At 35.2% G+C, this 18,999-nt stretch overlaps 1 protein-coding gene across 4 annotated transcripts in view; it reads right to left on the bottom strand.

Annotated features, from left to right (window-relative positions):
- The window catches only part of Ttk (tramtrack), a 42,525-nt gene extending 29,556 nt beyond the window's left edge, over positions 1 to 12,969 (bottom strand). Inside the window, exon 1 of one of the 4 annotated variants that reach the window (XM_023165339.2) lies at positions 12,671 to 12,969. The gene's annotated coding sequence lies outside the window, so the exon portion shown is untranslated. Of the gene's footprint in view, positions 1 to 12,116; positions 12,290 to 12,670 lie in introns of those variants that run through there. The other 3 variants (XM_023165341.2, XM_074184379.1, XM_023165340.2) reach the window with 3 other exon arrangements.
- Between the last annotated feature and the right edge of the window lie 6,030 nt (positions 12,970 to 18,999).

Here is an 18,999-nt window from a genome sequence, read left to right as displayed (position 1 = left end):
ACCAATACAATGAAATTATGCCGCTGCCACCTAGTCCACATGGACTGAAGAATTGGCGGTTTGTATTGGATAATTTTTACTAACCGAGTTTTACGATTGGCTGAAGAATCAAAAAATTAAATTTGAAGTCACGGTGACGAATGGAATGCGACGATGTTTATACACTTCGTGTTGTCAATGTTCAATTCAGGAACTGATCGCGATTTGAGTGTTGAAATTTGATAGTGGTGCAGTTGTAATTATTACTCCAAATTTTTGTTATCTGTTTAAAATGTGTCGTCCTTGGACAAGTACTAGTTAATAGTAATAACGAGTGTGTTAACAACGCAGACTTTTTCTTGTGTAATGATTCCAATAGCGATGGTGAACAATGCGAAAACGAGATACCAGTGAATAAGATTCGGATGTATTTGAATATTAAAGAATATGTTTCTATGAATATAAGAATCTACATCTCAAGTTTGGTTTCGAGGGAAACAAACTATTACAAGCAACATCAGATTTGACCGAAATTCCTTTCTCAACTGTACGTAACATACTCAAAAACAAACCTTATGAACACAAGACGCGATGTGATACGGAATTACCAAAACCTTTAGATGTTCATCTAATAAAATCATTAAAGAAAAACAATATACGACTGTTTCATAAGCAATGAGATTCCTACAATTGATATCATAAGGAAGAAATTGAATACTTCCGGACATAACGTGAGCTGCTGTGACAAAACTCTTCAGAATATGATAAAGAAACTAGGATTTAGATTCAAAATGATAAACAAACGTCAAGCAGTTATGGAAAGCAGAAGAATAGTGGAATTGCGTAACAAATACGTAGAACAAATAACTAAATATAGACAAGTACAACGACAAATTTTCTATTTGGTCGTAATTTGGTATGACACTCACGACACAGTTACGAAAGGATGGACTGATGGTTCGAGAATGTGTAGGCCTAACATGCCTGCAAACAAAGGATCGCGACTAATCATTGTGCATTGCGGAGGAAGTAAAGGATGGGTTCCGAATTCTTTGAAATTACGTGAAAAAAAACTTGAGGACTGCAATGTTGACTATTACAAGAACATGGAAGCTAATATTTTTGAGGAATGGTTTGAAAATACATTGATGCCAAATTTGGATGCGAATAGTGTAGTTCTTGACAACGCTTCCTATCATTCGCGACAGCTCATCAAAGTACTGAATAGAAATTTGAAGAAAAATGAAATACAAACATTTTTAATGGATAACAATTTATATTTTGAAGATAACTATACCAAAAACCAACTACTTGAAGTTTTACAGACAAAAATATTTGAAAAAGTGTATGCCCTTGAAAGTATTGCTGAAAAGTATGGACACACCATACTGAGACTTCCCCCATATTTTTGTGTTTTCAATCCCATCGAGTTGATTTGGGGAAAATTTAAACAAAGCATCAGGAGTATATAATAATAATAATAATAATTTTCCAAAATTTGACAAGAAGGTAACAGAGGTAGTTGAAGAAGAAGTCTCCAATATTACCAAAGAAGAGTGGCAGAAAAGAATTAAAAAAGTAATTATAGTTGAAAAAGACTATAATATGGAGATTGGACACTTCCATATTAATGGTGGAAATAAATTCATTATTGATTTAAATGACGACAGTGATAGTGAAACAGAGAATATGGAAGAGGAATTATCAGAAGCTTTCGAGGAAAGTTAGTGAAGTGTTTTTGAAGCGATCAATTGTATATATATGTGCGTAAGTAGTATTCAGAAGTATTTTCAATCATCACTCTTTTATTTGAATCCCTACTTTCCCGCTCATCTTTATAAACGAAATATTTATTATATATATTATTATTATATAATTATTGAATGACAAAATTAGTTAGTTCCCTAACTATATTATTAAAGGTGATCTGTTGGAAGGTAGGTTGCACTATATCGTTTACTTGAACTATACCTACACATTTTTTCAATATAAAATCACTTTAATTGTGCAAGCGGTACCCGCACCTAGGTTAAAATGACGCGAAATATTTTTTAGCGACTTACGTTCCAGGTTGGCACCTTAGCATTACTCGAAAATCATTATTATTGTCATTTATACGAGGTATATTCAAAAAATTTGGTGAATTTTCATTTTACTCAAAAAATATTTATGCGTCAACTTATATTTTGTCCTTTTCAAAGCAGATCTCCTCAGATATAATACACTTGTGCCACCGTTTTATACAATCCTCAAAGCAGTTCTGATATGCAATTTTTGCATATTTTTGTATGTCCTTGAACTTTTTCAGCGATTCGTTTTTTATCTTCTCAATCGTCGCAAAACGCCATTCTTTCATGTGTCTCTTCAATCTTGGAAACAGGAAAAAGTCGTAGGGAGGCAAATCTGGTGAATACGGTGGCTGATGCATGATTACGGGGTTGTACGACCATGTGGCAAGAACTCCTGGTTCACTACGCCACGGTAACCGAAGGATATCGAAAACCAAACTTTATTTCATCGAACTTGGTGTTCATATTTTGGTCTTACTCTCCCGGACTCTTACATTGGGACGATTGGGCATTGGTTTCGATGTCATAACCATATACCCATGATCCATTACCAGTTGTGATCCTTTTAGGCAAAACTGAATCGCCGTTAACGTCATTAAATAATTCCTGAGCGATGCTAATGCGACGGTTTTTTGGTCAAAATTCAGCAATTTTGAAACGAACTTTTCTACCACGCGCTTCATGCCCAAAATTTTCGAAAACATTGCATGGCATGAGCCAACCGATATGACGACATTCTCAGCAACTTCTCTAATAGTGATTCCACGATTCTTCATAACAATTTTCTTCACTTTCTCAACATTTTCATTGGTCCTGAGGCGTCCAGGACGAGCGTCGTCATTCACATCTTTTCGTCCTTCTGGGAAAAGCTTATACCACTTGTAAAAAAATCTGACTCAGAGTACAATCACCGTATGCCACTGTACACATTTTATGTTTTTTGAGCACATAATTTCATTTCTTACACAGCTGAAACTGTAAACATACGTTCGAGACGAGTGTGCTAACATAAAAAAATTGCTAATAGAATGTAAGTAACCCGCGAAATTTGTACATTTACCTTATTTTTTAACAGACTTCGTATGAATTTTATTCAAGAATGATTATCAGGGTATGATTTTCCCGTATGATCGCAACCAAAAACAGCCGCTGATAAAAATCATTTTCGAAATTCCAGATGAAAATTTCGAACGGATTTTTATTTTGTATTATTTTGATAATTCTCGATTTGAAACCTTGGAGTTTTTTTGTACTCCCTGTCTTAAAATGAATTATATGAATTTCATACCAGCTTTAATTCTGACTAGCACAATGTATAATAGATAAGTGTTCTTTTTCCGAATTGTCCAACCAACAGAAAGGCGTAACTACATAAAACCCACATCTATATTTATAACCAACCTTCGAAATGTGATTTCGCCATAGGTGTGGCCGAAATACAAATTTTCAATTCACCATTAGTCTTCTGAGTAAAATGGCAGGACATTTTAATTTTATGTTCATAGCAAGGTTACACCATTATCAGCTTGCAAACTTTATTATTTGCACATTAGGTCGATATTCAACAGTGCCAAATTATACAGACACCATATGAGACTTTTCTATTAATAGATATAATTCAAATTTGAGTTTACAGTCAGTTTTTGCATTAAATATAATCGTAGGGAAGCCTACGATGCAAAATGGGGATTTACTCGAGCGTCATAGAGACATATTAGGTTGCAAAGCTTAGATGATAACAAGAAAAAAATGTTATATAATGTATAGCTTTTCATCGGTGGGGGAAGCGCGGCTATAGATTTTCAAATATGTAAAAAACACTGTTGCGTTTTAATAATGTTCGTATGTTAATCTGATCGTTTACATGATGCGGATGGTTGTACGTAAGGGTTAAAAGTGAAAAAAAAATGAATCGAGCGCGTCAGATTTTCTAAAGGGGAGTTCTTAAACAGTAAAGTTCGATGTGTTCTGAGTTGAACCTCAGAACGATGATCAGCCACAGTTCATCGCGTATTTCTGATATGTACCGCTCCTGGTGGAATCAAATGTGCCAAGTCACTTGAACACTTCCCGTGAAAGTATCTATAAAAGAGAGATAAATCTCCAACCTTTCTTCGATGTTCCAGAACCTCGACAACCCTGCCCACCGATATATGGCGAGCAAGGAATTGTCTACACTGACCATGAGAAGGCGGAAGCATTCGCGGACAACTTCGAAAGGCAGTGTAAAGAGAATGACGTCCCGTTCACAGACGAGGTAGAAGAAATAGAAAACCAGGTGGAAAGAACGGTACGGAGGCTCAACCGACGGACAGATAATGCGCAACCCCTGGCCCCGACATCGCCTGAGGAAGTGAAGGACATTCTGAGACGCCTTACTACTCGGAAAGCACCAGGCCCAGATAATATAACAAATCGAGCACTGAAAGTGCTGCCACGAAAGGGTATAGCAGCCATAACCATCATAAATGCTATACTTAGACTGCAACACTTCCCGTACCAGTTCAAAGAGGCAACGGTAATCCACATACCAAAGCCCAAGAAGAACCACCTGTTTCCAGCGAACCACCGGCCAATAAGCTTACTGCCATCCGTAAGCAAAGTGGCGGAACGCGTCATCCTGAAGAGACTGGAAGAACAAACCAGAGAGTTAGGGATCCTCCCCGACGAACAATTCGGTTTTAGGTCAGAACACTCAACAGAGCTACAAGTCCTGAGGGTAGTGGACTTTGCGACAGAAGGCTTCAACCTTGGCAAAGGACACAACACCGGAGCTATCTTCTTAGACGTCTCCAAGGCGTTCGACAGAGTTTGGCACGACGGGCTACTAACCAAGATGAGCGATTTTGGATACTCAAAACCAATGTTAAGATTAATTCAGTCTTTTCTAGCTGACAGGCGATGCCGCTGCAAAGTAGGAGACGAATTATCAACAGTTCGACTACTGGAGGCAGGAGTCCCGCAAGGTGCAGTCCTTTCACCACACCTCTACTCCGTATACACGGCAGACGTGCCCAAGCCAGAGAACAACTTTAACAAGTTGTCACTCTACGCGGACGACACGGCCCTGCTGGCGAGATCTAGGAGTCAAGCACTCGTTACGAGATACCTACAACAACAGGTAGACAGATTAGAGGAGTGGGCTAACCTGTGGAAGATCAGTATCAACCCTGACAAGAGTCAGGCGATACTGTTCACCCGCAGGTTCGTACAACCGGAAGGCAACGTCATCTTCAACGGACAAGAGATTCCGTGGACAAACAAAGCGACATATCTCGGGGTCATCCTAGACAAGAAACTAACATTCCAGGACCACGTACAGCAGAGAATAGGAATGGCCAAACAGGCCAGAAGACGCCTGGCGCCGATCATAGGAAGAAGTAGCAACATGGCACTGAAAGTCAAGCTACTGATGATCAGAACGATTCTAATGCCAATAATACTGTATGCATGCACTGCCTGGGGCCAGTGTGCGCAGACATACAGAAAGAAGATCCAAGCATTTATGAATACGAGCGTAAGGGCCGCCGTAAATGCACCTTACTATATACCAAACAGATTCATATACAGAGATCTAGACCTGGACACGCAATATGTGGACGTGTATATGAGAGAACATGCAGAAAGCACGTTCGATAGAATCAGATCGCACTTAAATCCAGCGTTTCGCGATCTACACGATGCGTTGAACATGGATGACCCCAGGTTCCGAGAAAGGGACAAACATCCAAGGCCGACGAAACAAAACCAGAGACCGCCCCCACGAGTCGCCGTCAGGCGGCTCCGGCAAGTATAGTATTCTAGAGTGTACTAACCATATATTCTCTTTCAGCAAAACCGCGATTTCACTTTTCGAATCACATTCTCTCAGCTTCACTGAGAAACGCCCGTCTACCATAATTCTGGCCGCCGTTAGTTTTGGGGGCCCCCATGCAAAAATTCAGTTAGGAATACCGCGACAAACAAGAGCCAAATAATAATTAAAACGCGAAGTTAGATAGGGAAATAAAAGCACCTAAAGGCTGGTTTCCAACCCAAAAAGAGGTTAGATTTCAATCTTGCTGAAGTGCCTAACAGTTGGATTGAGGACCGTTTCCTTAAGAAACGGGGGTGGAAGGAAAGGGTCGCCAGGTCCAAACCTGCGGAATTGATTCCGTAAGGAGGGAGCTTGCGACCTGGGCACACAACCCGGGAGGAGGCATGGGGGGATGTTCCAGACTATCAAGGTTGCAAGTGATGTTCGTGTCTCCAATCAGGCGGATGGCTCTTTTCTGGATGGAATCCAGCGGCTTCAGGATATGCTTGGAGGCGTAGCTCCATACATGAGAACAATACTCCAAAGAAGGTCTAATCTGAGCTTTATAGAGCTCAGGTGTGTACAGTTTTTTGGTTTGGAGTGTTCCAAGCGTTTGAGAAGCAGTCTTTGCAATTCCAGCGACGTGATTGTGCCAAGACATATTGGTGTCCATTTTATGTCTAATAAATATGAAAGCTACACTCAATACCTTTTCCAAGCAATCTATTTGATCACGTTTATTTATTCAGAAATTGTTCCAAAATTGTTTTGATGAGAGGTGAATATGGATAAAAAATTTAATGAACTAATTTGTTCCTGATTTATAATGTATTTGTGTTCGTTTCAACTATGTTTTAAACAAGAATGTATAGTTCATATACTTAATAATACCAATTAATATCTGCTTAAGATCGGCTACAGTACCAAAGATCTGGAAATCATCAAAAGTCTGTCCCATCTTCAAGAAAGGAGATATTTCACGAGATATTTAAAATTATCGGCCTATCTCTATTATTTACAACTTTGCAAAGGTTTTTGAGATACTGCTGGAGCGACCTATATATCGGCATGTAAGTTGCAATATAAGTATAAACCAACACGGTTTTATGAAAAATCGTTCAACGGTCACCAACCTTCTGACTGTAACCCAACATATTGCTGAATCTATTGACAATAGGGCCCAAACTGATGTTATTTACACATACTTTTCTAAGGCCTTCGACAGGTATTCTACTAAACAAACTAGTAGCCTTTGGATTGTCTCCATTCTTAATCGCACTCTTTCAATCCTATCTACGGGATCGAAGACTAGCGAATATAGTGCTTTTTCCGGTGTTCCACAAGGGTCAAATCTGGGACCGTTGCAGGACGGGTTGTAGAATGATGTTATCGAAATAACTTGTCGCTACATCCGGATAAATGTAAGGTCATGTCCTGCAGTTTGAAAACGAACGTCTTGATCTTTGATCATTCAATAGAAAACGTTTCCCATTTAATGGGCATATCGATAATGTTGTAACCTCCTCCTGTCGATTGTACGGATTAATTGCACGTAACAGTAGTGATTTCAAAGAAACTTCCACCTTAAAAACTGTATTCTATGCTTTCATGAGATCAAAGTTAGAATACGCGTCAGTTGTGTGGAGCCCCTTTTATGAATATCATATAAATAGAATAGAAGCAATTCAACGACGATTTTTAAAACTGCAAAGCCTAAAAACTGATGGTATTTATCCTCCAAAAGCATAACTTTTTCAGTCTCGAAAAAATGGGTGAATATTATAGTGTTGTACTAACCTATAAAATAAACCCTTGCGGGTTGCGGTGGAGGATCGAATAGATCCACTCACTTTAGACCCAACCTAACATAACCTATAAAATTATCAAAAGCATAGTTGACTGCTCAACATTATTGGAAAAATTTAATATTTGCATTCCTAGAATCTGTTCCAGACACCCGAGTACTTTCTATATAAAAACATCTCGCACAAATGTTCTGGAGAATTCTCCGATCCATACTATGTGTAAAGTGACAAACTCTGTTAGCGATTATTTAGATATATTTAGTTGCAAATTGTCAGATATAAAATCCCACTTCCTAAAATAATTCTTTTGTCACCTATTATAAATATAAAATGTGTAGTCTTTATAGTCACTTGTTTGTATTGTTTGTAGTGTTTGTAGACTTTACAGTCACTTATTTGTGATGTATTTATTATACTCTTTTATTTCCTGCTCTGTAATTAGGCTGTGTCCTGTAAAGTATTGTATTACAAATAAATAAATAAAGAAATAAGTGAAAGGAAAGTGGTATTCTTACCGGTGGTGCATGGGACGCAATTGCAGAATAATTTCATATCCCACATTTTTAATAATTCATCTAAAATATGGTACGTACTTACATTCGCAAAAATGGAAAAATAAAAAATTTGGTGAAGGGGTAAAAGTTGAAAAATTGACAAATTTTTTCTTAGGCATTGTTAAAAATTTCCAGATGCAACACGATGTATCGAACATTTTGAAAATATCAAATATGACAATGGAGTATTCAGTTAATTTCAAAGCAAAAACAAACTACAAGTCAAATTTAAATTATTGAGAAAAAAGTCTCACTGTATAATGGGACGTTCAAAGAAATGGTATTCAAATTTGCTATTCTGTGAAAGTTTCTATAGAACATGAAAATCATTCGAACGAAAATATATTTACATTTTAAATACATAAAACAATTTTACATAAAAATTCAACAAATCACCACTATTATATAATTGATGATATTCAAAATGACAAACTAAATTATACCAAAAGATTAATAGCAACATTAAAAACTCCTGACCTTTGAACTCAAAAAAAAGTTTCCCGAGTGTACAAGTTATATTAATTTCCTCATAAGGCAACTACACCACCCTATATAAAATACGAACGTGTCTAATGAAGCTTTGCCAGTCTATCGACTGAGTTTCCTATTTTCCAATTCACTGTTTATTATTCATTCCCACGCTCCTTCCATGAAAATGAGTATTCGTTTCGAATATTAGGAATGTGGTTATGACAATGAGAAAATAACAACTTTATTCGAAAACAAATAATATACCGAATTATTTAGATTTTCATCAATTGCTTTCATCCTTGTAAATCATTCTGATTCAATTAAATGACTGCAAAAAGCCATTCAAAGAAAATGGTGCGAAAGGATGTATCTAATAGAAAATAGCTTCAAATCTCTTCGTCTAAGTCTTATAGGTAAAAGAACTTTTGAAAATCGGAGAAACTGACAGGGCGTGTCTCATATAGCCTTCAATTATCTTGCAAAAAATACTTTCAAACTAAACAGCGGCTACTAGTACTTGTCAAGTCATATATCTAATGAATTGAAACATCAAGCTGTCAGAAACCAAAACCGTCCATAAATAATGAGAAACGGTTCAAAATAAGAAACAAGGAAGCTGCTCCCACACTGAATGAGAGTGCGCTTATTATTAATAGGGTTGAATAATTAGTCAACTTAAAAATACTTACGTATTAATATTGTTGTCTGTGTGAAAAAGAAAAACGAAGAGAGAGACAAATAGGGATAGAAAAAAAGAGAGAGATGAAAAGCATCAACTACACAGGTACTGAAAAAGGCACGCTGTCATGGCCATTTGAATGAATTAATATCTCAATAACCACAGGTTTCTTTAAGAAAATGTTGTGTATAAGTATTTTAAGTTGATATTTCCTTTATCGCAACTGTCAATTCAGCTATTTTACTGTGAGCTCATTGGTTAGCAATTCACAATTCAAAATTTCTTCCTGCATGTAGTATAAATTACTCCATCCTTCAAAGCATCTCTCTCATGTATGCCGCAGTGAAGACGCCACGTGACAGCCATTTTATCAATTATTATGTCGATCGTTCTCAGCCATTGATTTGGGATCTAAACAGTCGTGAAATAACCCAGTTTGAAATGTTTCAATTTCATGTATTGAAATTTTGATTCAGAATTCAGTGGAAATCTGAATTTCCAATATTATTATTTTTTCTTTTCAAACATTTTCTTAAATACTTTAACCTACACGATATACTATGATCGTCAGAGTTACGAATTGAAAATGTAGCCTTTTTTGTTTCCTTTTTCGTAACTTGGACAGTCCATGAAAGTGAAAAACAAGTAAATTCAATTTCAGTTATACGTAATCCCCGAAATGGCTATATACACCCTGTGATTCACGAATGAGAATCATTTTCACGTGTTGCACAATCGTAATTTAACTATTGCCAAATTTGATTCGAATTCGATAACACTAATATATATGCTAACATTTAAATTTTTATTACTTTTTGGAAAATTTTTAATTACTCCCATACTAGAGTGTCTACAACCACATCACTTTAGCAGTACTTTGAATTTATATTTTTTTGGTAATCCACTTCATGTTTGCATATAAAAAAATCTCAATTGAAGTATAAAATTTGAATCAGCCTGCTGAATAGCCTGGCCTAAATGCTATAGAATGTGTATGAGAGATACTCAGAATAGGAGGAAAAAATTTAAAAATTATTCTTTGATAACTGGAAGCATAAATAAAGTGATAGGGTGAGAGTTAGGGATGATTTCTTTGGAAGTGTAATAATTACCACAGCTTCAAGATTGCCCTTTCATAGTTGGCTTTGTTCCATTTTCCTAACTTTTCTGCCAACGAAGTTATACTTATAGCTTTTTAACTAAATTTGGGATACCCAGTTTGAATTGAATAAGTGAGTACGCCACTAACTTTTTTCTCAACAAAATTTACATTTTCATAGTTCCAGTCATGGTATGGAATCCACCCATTGAAAAAAGTGTATCGCATTGGATTTGATTTGAACAAAATGTACAATTGAGAATTAAACATTTTTTTAAATTTTCATGAGGTTCAAAGATCTATGGTTTTTAAGGCGATTTTTAAATTTGAAAAATTGTTTGGGAACATGTGATGTCATAACAAATACGTGATGAATATTGGCGTTTTGGAATAAAATTGGAAACGAAAATTAAAATGTATGTTTTTAGATGCATTACTTCTGTTGAAAATGTTTCAAATATTTTAGGTTAAATATGTACATATATAAATGAGCATGGTTTGAAACACTCGGGACTAACCCATATTTAGTTTACATCTGAACGTTTCAAATTAAAGTTCTCCAAGTCTTTCATACATTCCTTTACACACCATTTGTTATGAAAGCATTTTCTTCCTAATAGGTAGGAATGCAGATAATTAGAATTAGTATTTTATCCAAGATGTTGGTTATTTGTGTTGTAATTATTAGGTAGATACCTCCATTAATTTTTTCAACTCAACCCGACAGTCTTTGTTTGTCGAAATATTTTTCATTTTTGTTCCCATTTTTTTTTAATTACACGTGTATGCACTTCTTTTTGAACATATATGTATTATTACTATAAGGAAAGTAAGTTATCGTAAAACCAACCACAAACTATCTCATTAAATCCAAATGAAAGGAGATATTCATTATAAGTGAATCACCCTATAGATACTACCACAAAAACTTAATTGTAGATGATTGTATTTCATAACCTTCAGTTCAGTACTAAGGAAGGGATTCAACACTGTACTCTTCTCTAAATAGGTATAAATATACAAATGAAAAAAAAAGTTATTTAGCGAGTTGAAATATTTGAATAGGGCGCCTAAAAATCAAGGCCTGCATGATTAATATGATTCACACAGGTGTCCAGATAGAGAAGCGGAATCGGTCTTGAACTCGTATTACATCACATCTCCCTCCCCTCCCGCAAAAGAAGTCTCTTACATCAAACATAAACATTTTAGCAGCGCGTTCAGTAGTTCAAATATCCAATTACCTGCTAATAAAAATAATTCCATTGTAGTTGGCAACCCCCGTCGCGCGAATGGCACAGCCCTACGCCATATTTAAAATACACTTTTCGAGCAAGCGACACCCCGCCTACTATGGCACGAAATACGAAAGTCAGTTTACGCAACCCTCTGCTTAAATTAACAAATTTAAATATAACCAGAGTTAAATAGACATGCAAGTGATGATAAGTAGAAAATGTGGGTGAATTAGTTCATGCTGCGGGTACTCGATGAGGGTTTTCGTATTGATTTAGAGAAATATATTGATTCGGAATGCCAGGGTAAAACGAGTCGACGACCCTAGTCTGAATAAAATCGAACGTTTATGACTTATGACACGCCAGTTCGACCCTGAATTTAAGAAAAAGGTAAACAAAAGCCAAAGTAATTCACTCGTGCATTACCTTTTCTAAGTGTCACCATAGAAACAAAAGGGTTAAATCCCCAAACAGGATAACTAAAACACCACAACACTTCAAGACGCCATGTCAGCAAATATTCTGTCTCTGTTGGGTTCGGAAATTATCGGGGTAGCTCGGGGTACAAAGAACCGCGAAGTCTTTGAATGTTTTTAGCGCAACAATCGCGTTTTTCCCTTGTGATACCCGCGGACATAATAAAGGCACCGTTATACATACCTTCCTGTACAAATTATTTCACACGGTTTGTGGTTAGATCAAATTATCTAGAGAGTCGCGAGCAGTGTTTTCTGTGGAGAAATCCATTCAAATCGAAATCTAATTGGGGTCCAAGAAAAAGCAGCTGAGATACGGTTTTATTGTAAGGAAAGAATTCCGTCGACGTAATTTAAATTCAAAAGTAGGTGTGTTAAATATAGTCCCATGTGGCGAATAAAATAAGAATCGGAGTGGGTATTATTTTAAATTCTAATCTGGTGGCTTATGTCATGCGCGTGGATGAGGGTGTGCGCGAATCGCTTATATTCTAAAACACTTACGCAATAGATCGTCCTTGTAATTTAGCAAACAAGCTGTGTGCCTGACGTCTCACAATTGTTTACTCGAAGCACATGTAGAACACACCACCGAAGTTGACAGGTCACTGTTGAAGTAGCCAGAGCGAGAGTCCAAAAGGGTGCGGGATGACTACAAACAACTGACAGTGGTGTACACCCTTCAAGTAACTAAATGGAACTCGCTAGCCCCGCGCGCAACTATGGCTGAGAATACCACCACCACACGGTCGCGGTGACCTTGGGAGTTGTGGATGCCCAAACGATCAGATGCTTACTGGATGTACCGAACGTTTGGCCGTGATTTGAACGTGTCTGTCCGACTGGATTTTAGCTCTTGCATCGAGGGCTCGAACAGCGGCCCAAATTTACAGCGCTGGGTGTGTTGCCAGCGATCGCGACCGAGAATCGACAGGGTGATTGCACCGAAACGGGGATACACGTGCATTCTAATGTGGGGTGGTTGACCCCCCAGAAAAAGAGGACGACTTTTTGACTCTTCGTAACACTTTTTAAGGAATGCTGCCCGTATATGCTGCTCGGATACAATGGTATAGGGGTAGGTGGGAATGAGATAACCCAACTTGTCGAGTCAAGTATAAGATCATCGAATATCCGATTACCTTTAAAATGTTTTGTTTTTCGTGTGTGATGAAAGGCTGCGGTCAGTAATGAATTTTGAGTTCATGATTCAAATATTTTCTTTCATCTCTTTCTTCAATAATATCAACTGTATATTGAAATTAATTCGGCAGACGAAAATTTAATTTAAAAAATATTAACATCATAATAATATTCCTATAAGTAATATACACTTTCAAGTCCCAATTTGAAGGGACATAAAGAAACAATTATCAAGGATTATTGAGTGAGCAAAATTATGTTACATAGTTATAAATGAAAATTTGTAGTCAGAGATATTTTTTTATCAAAATCAATTTCATGAAAAAAATATAGGACAGGAAGATATGTTACTCCAAAATTCAGTTAGTACTTCATTTGGAAGTAAATGATTAAATCATAAATCTTCAGGAGAATACTATGAAATATCAAGAAAATGAATATTTCGAAATAAAATTTGAAATATTCACCTCCCACAACTTACCTTGCAAATGGCTAAATTTATATTTTTTTTAATTGAGGGAAACGATCCCCAATATTAATGATATGTTGCATGGAATTTTTGTTTCACAAAGGTCATTTTTTCCATACTCCTTTTATTTTATTCGCTTCATGGGACCATATTAAAATTTTTTAGAAAAATCTGTCACCGAAATATTGTGATTTTGTTGAAGCCTAGCTATATGTATAGATCCTATACGGTACCTATTCTCAAATTTAGTAACTCCATCGGTAAAAAATAATTATATTTCAGTTCCATGTTTTTTTCTGATCTGAGCTTTCAGTAACCATAAACTCTGTACACCTTCAAAGAATAACTTTGTTTTGAAGGTATCAAAAATGTTCGTAGGCAGATAGATATGAATGATAATAATGTTCATTATTGCAGGGAAAAATTGAGTTGGATTTTAGAGATCTAACCTGTTTCCTTGTCCATATTGTGGAATTTCTGATGATGAGAAAAGTTAATGCAGTCGAGCTACTGAAAAATAATTCGATGAAAATTAACAGATGAATCGATAAGAAAGCTGTTTCAGCCTGTTGGCCGTCGTCAGTATCGGACAGCAGTCCTCAATTGACGACAAAATGTGAATAACCAAGAAAAGTACTTAATAAAAATAACTGCATAAACGCAAGCGAGACATAAGTGGAAGTGAATGCATTAACCTTTCTCGATTTCATATCATTTCTAGAAACATGTGGATTCGTTTTCCGATGGTATTCCAGGACAGCTTCCCAAATTTCTGCTACCACAGCTGTCGATTGATTGGTCACACCACCAACACTGAGATAAAAACTTGGCTAATTGACTTGGGTGTCACACCAATAGGTTGTTCCACTTATGTCTCGCTTGCGTTTACGCAGTTTTTTTAATTAAGTACCTACTTTTCTTGGTTATTCACATTTTTTTTTCAATTGAGGACCAACTGTCTCGTACTGACGATGGCCAACAGGTCGAAACAGCTGTCTACCGGTGGCTCTTAAATTGAAATCAATATGGGAATGATAAGAAAAGTACTTAACTATTTTTCTATGTTTTGTACCACTTTTAAAACGTGGTAAGAAACATAGAATACTTTATTTCTCATTTTTCATGATGATCTTCCACCACGTAGTAACAACGGCTACATTCATAAATTTATAGTATTTTTATTATTTTTTGGATTTTCAAGACCTCCCAGAGTTTCATAAAATGACAATGAACACTGAAATATTGTTTTCCCCTTTTCCCACTTTTATTTGTAACTAAGTAATGTTACTGCAGTTCCGTCCTATAAAGATATTTTCAAGAAATTACAATAAACTGAAAATAAATCATAATGTTAGCCTTTATATATCTACGGAAGGTTTAAAAATCTGTTTAAAATCTGTTTTTCCGTTAATCAGCTGTCGCCCCCATACGAACAACTCTCAGAAGTTGAGAAACTTGTGCGAGCTAAGGACTAACGAGGTCTTACCTTTTAACGTGTGATTCCTAACAAGGTATTAATATATTTGAAATAACGAATTTGATGACTATCATTACTGGAACAATTATTCACAAACAAACTTTTGAACGAGGTGTCGAGGTCGAATTTATACTGAAAAAATCGAATGATGAAAGGGTCACATATGTTGGAATGAAAAAGAAACTCCCCCAAACCATTCAACAAAGTGAACTATGATAGACGTTTTTCGATAACCAGATAAAAATAGAAACATGAATTTTTAATATTTTTCTCTGATAACACATTCTGACCACAAATTTTTTGGATCGCATTGTCAAGTGTTCATGGTATATTCATTATTCGTTTTAGATAAGAGAGCGGCATCACTGTCTACACCCCTCTTGATAGCTACAACGTCATCAAAATACTTAGTATCATGTGAATAAACCAATTAGTTCAGTTTTTCACCTAGGCAATTACAGCTTGTGAACTTGTCAGTGCCATTAACTAAATGATTCTCGTTCAAATTAGATAATTCAGATGTAAATAAGGACCATTTCTCGACTAAGAAAAATATCAATGTGTGTATGATTAAAAATATCATTCGAACCTCTGTACAAGAAAGAAACTATGAAGTATTGTTCTGCAGAAATCCTTTGGCATTCTCTCTCTCTCTCTCTTTCTAACGAGAAATGTTCCCAAATTATCTCAGTAACTTCCGCCGATTAATCTGTATATTGAGGTTTCTTTAGAGTGTTGACTAATAATTTATCCATTATTTTTCAATAGTATCTATAATAAAAATCAATTTAGAATATAATTCACGGTTATTAGAAATTTATGTGAGAAATGAATTGCCAAAAGATATAACTTTTCTTTCATAAATATAAAATGTTTGTTCGTCTGTGCTAATCACAGTCATTGAAAATTATTCGACCACTTTTCAATTGTTTAACGCTTTTATCGTTCATTAATGGGCATGCAGATAGTAAATCGTCTTTATCTAGTAACACTCATCAATTCAAATTGATAATTCAAAAACAAAATTCACATAAATTATGTTTCATAAACTACAGCTTACGATTAAACTGGTTTAATCTTTCTTTTGAGGATGATCAGTTGGTGATCGAAACACATGTCGAGGTGTTAAAATAAATAACGTTTTGTTGTTGGGATTAAACTCCAGCAATATTCAAACGAAATTAGTTTAATCAGTTAACCTAGAGTTCACAATGTATCTTATATCCTAGAAAAAAAGTCGGTGTTAGTAAAATTATTGAAAAATTTAAAACGAAAGGATCACCTGGTTATCATAACACCTCGATATCTTAATGAACTAAAGTCTATGAAATAGTTTTGTTGCAAAACATGATGGGTGACTGATGATTTTTCTGGTATTCCATATTTTAGGTGTGCTGAGTGTTCCTTATATCTCATTTCATCAGATCTTTTTGTCTGTCCATAATATTTTGCATCGCAGTCCTTACATTTAATTTCGTAAATTCCAGACATTTCCGAATTCTCGTCTTTGTCCTTTGGATTTCCTAAAAGGCTCTGTAGTGTATGACCTGTTTCAAATACCACCTTCATACCAACCCAACCAGCAAAATTGTTTTATAATTTCATGGTCCTGCAACAGTTTTACTTTGTTGGTATTTTATAATTACTTCCAAAATGCTAATTGTTTATATTAAAGGTGCCATGAACATAATACAGTTGTAGACAATAAAAGTGTTCTATAAATTTGACATAGAAACGTTTATGAAATCAAATTATAAATACGTTATAAAATAGATACGAAATTATCACAGAAACGTTTTTACAACTAACTTATAAAACATATTTTCCTATAAAAGTAAATTATTTTTTAGAAATTTTACAGCACTTTTCTGTGAGGTTTGTATGCTCTTTATAAAACTATTTCGAAATTATTTTATAACTGCTTCTGCTTATTTTAAAACTGTTACTTTATAACTGCTTTAATGAAATTATTTTATTGGCATGCTTACAAACACAATTTTGTTTTCATTACCATATTATCACTTCAACGATAATTTCCCAACTATTTCATAGTATAGTATATTTACTACAATTCCAAAATAACAAAGTAACTGTTATAAAATCAAATTGCTTCCACTAATATATATTTGCTGTCGCCAAGAATAAAATGCATCACTTAAGAAGAACCAGCAGCTGACACTGATTTTAGAGATCCTGTAATGAAGTATGATTTGTCAAGTTTTGTTTGACTAGCGTCCCAATAAGTATATACCTACTAAAGTCCTGTAATATTGGTCATTGGAACAACATTAAGAAAAGTGATCCGTTTTAGACGAAGACCTAGTGCTTCGATTTTGTTCTTGATAAAACAGGATAATGAATGATTAAAATCCGTCGAAGTGGAGCACCACCAACTACTTCGAAATTCAGCCTTTATAATCGATGGAAGAAGCTCCTTAGCCAAAACATGCTGACAGATAATATTTATCCAAACAATATGTGAGAAATCGAGTCTTCATTTTTATAGAAATCTATAGCTTCAAAAGTAGTTTGACTATGCCGCAATATACCATCACTCCAAGAACTGTTTCTTAACAGTTTTATAGGGGTAACATAGAAGCTAAAATACATTAAAACTCTTGTTATTGATATAGAATGACGCCATTTTAAAATGATAGCAATTCAGAATACTGACATTAGATGAGTTGAAAATATGAAATACTGCACATTTAGTAATCTTTACAGATGAAAAGTATATAGATATTATAAGATTATATTATTTAGAACAAACTGAGTTAATCTGCAACAGAGTGAATTTTTGTATCAATCAAAATTCATTCGCAGTTAAAATATCAATCTTTGAAGCACAAAAAATGTCCTTATCGATTTTATACGTATAAAAGCGAAATTATTAAAATGGCCCCAACTTTTCTATTTGTTAGTTTTTAGTTGGTGACATATCTGTTATATTTTCCTAGTGTCCAATACAAAATTACTTCTTGCGCCTTGAAGAAAGCATTTTAAACACTTTTTTATTTTATTCTTATCGCTTTAGGCTGCATTATATCTTATAACGCTTACTTGGAATTACTAAAACACTGTTATAAAATTATATTACAAAATATTATTAAAGACTATAATGTTTTATAAAATGGTGCCAATTTCCTATTTATAGCTGTTTTATAAACACTTGGAAAACATTTCTGGGAAAAATACAGTTTTATAATTTGTTTCTCCGAAACGTTTTCACAACCATTATAAAATTAAAAATTGCTAGTTGGGTAGTTCTTCCTGTATTGGTGGTATGGAACTGAGATATGTTGATCTTGGTTTTCGTCGGTTCTAAAAGTCGAGATTTCGTTCATTCTTAACCTAAATATTTTCTTTCCTCTAATATCATCAACATTACCCCTCGAGAAACCGTTACTGACTGCTATTTTCTGTATTGTCATTTTTTCTTTTATGAACCTTTCATATATGAACTGTCAGGAATATACACATAGTATGAAGACAAGGATTCGGGATCTTTCAAGATTATTTTGTACGAGGGTTGCCTTTTATATTTCGGGATTAGAGAACAAAAACAAATATTAATCATCGAAAATCACTTTATTGTTTTTCAACATATTCCCCATGTAGATCTATATACTTTTGCTTGCGTTTGAACCAATTGTCGAAGCACTTTTGCTACTCTGATTGAGGTATCTCCAAAACATGCATTTTGAATGCAGCAACCGCTTCTTCAGGTGTCGAAAAACATTGACC

Source organism: Leptinotarsa decemlineata, unplaced genomic scaffold (assembly GCF_025532065.1).
Source record: "Leptinotarsa decemlineata unplaced genomic scaffold, Ldec_3_MD MMD2_tig00026354_RagTag_RagTag, whole genome shotgun sequence".
Lineage (NCBI taxonomy): Eukaryota > Metazoa > Arthropoda > Insecta > Coleoptera > Chrysomelidae > Leptinotarsa > Leptinotarsa decemlineata.
The sequence above is the reverse complement of the archived record's forward strand: the minus strand, read 5'-3'. Positions and strand labels throughout refer to the sequence as shown.